The sequence below is a fragment of the Gossypium arboreum genome, chromosome 2, assembly GCF_025698485.1.
Source record: "Gossypium arboreum isolate Shixiya-1 chromosome 2, ASM2569848v2, whole genome shotgun sequence".
NCBI classification, from domain to species: Eukaryota; Viridiplantae; Streptophyta; class Magnoliopsida; order Malvales; family Malvaceae; genus Gossypium; species Gossypium arboreum.
The window spans coordinates 35281597-35282782 of NC_069071.1; the positions used below are offsets into that span (position 1 = coordinate 35281597).

Genomic DNA, 1186 nt, shown 5'->3' on the forward strand with positions numbered 1-1186 from the left:
CTTAGTTGTTTTAAATTTTGTTTTCTAGGATTTTTGTTGGTGCATGAGTAGAGATATTTTTGCACTTGAAGAGTATATTTTTTATCCAAAAATTAAGAGAACCTTGGGAAGATGAAGAAAAGAATTGCGAGAAATGGAAAGAATTAGAAATGATCAGGTTAGAGAAGAGCCATTACATCATAAAGGAAGGGATGCTGATATTCCTTGAATGATAGATGACAGAGACAGACCCATCAAAGAACATGTAGTGCCAATCTTGGATGATCTGAATCCAGGAATTGTTAGGCTGCATATTGAAGCTCAACATTTTGAGTTAAAGTCGGTGATGTTTCACATGTTACAAACTGTAGGGCAGTTTAGTTGATTACCTATTGAAGATCCACAGTTACACTTAAGACTTTTTTTAGAAGTCCACATTTCATTCAGGCAGCAGGGTGTTCTTGAAGATGCCCTGTGACTGAAGTTATTCCCTTATTCATTGCGAGATTATGGTAGAGCATGGTTAAATGCATTGCAGTCAGGTACGATAGAATCTTGGAATGAAATTTTTCAAAGGTTTCTACTAAGATATAATCCTCCAAACATGAATTCCAAATTGAGGAAAGATACTATGTCCTTTTGGAAATCTGAGGATGAAACATTATATGAAGCATGGAAGTGATTCACGGAGTTAATTATGAAATGCCCATTGCATGGTTTTTAACATTGGAAGCAAATGGAAATGTTTTACAATGGATTGAATGTGCATATAAGGATGGTGGTTGATGCATCTACCAATGGGAATTTGCTTAATAAATCATATAATTAGGCATATGAAATTTTGGAGAAGATAGCAAACAACAATTATCCATACCCCACTACAAGAGTAGGGACTAGCAGAAGAGTTACTGGAGCAATGGAACTAGATGCAATTACTTCCCTAATAGCTTAGGTATTGTCTTTAACGAATATGATTAAAACACTGAAAAGACCAGCTGCAGTGTAGGAAATGAAAGCAACTGAGTTAGCATGTGTTTATTGCATAGAGGATGTTTTTGATGACTGCCTATCAAACCCAGCCTTAGTTTATTATATGAGAAATTTTAATCGCAACAACAACCACCCATATTCCAACATATATAATCCGGAGTGGAAGTAACATCCCAATTTCAGTTGGAGTAATCAAGGGGTGGGAAATTCTAGTAAT

General features: G+C 35.6%; 1 non-coding gene across 1 annotated transcript; it reads right to left on the minus strand.

The window, feature by feature from the left end:
• Positions 1-592: 592 nt before the first annotated feature.
• LOC128289535 (small nucleolar RNA R71) lies at positions 593-699 on the minus strand. The gene has a single exon (XR_008279181.1). It is a non-coding gene; the product is annotated as a small nucleolar RNA R71 (small nucleolar RNA).
• Between the last annotated feature and the right edge of the window lie 487 nt (positions 700-1186).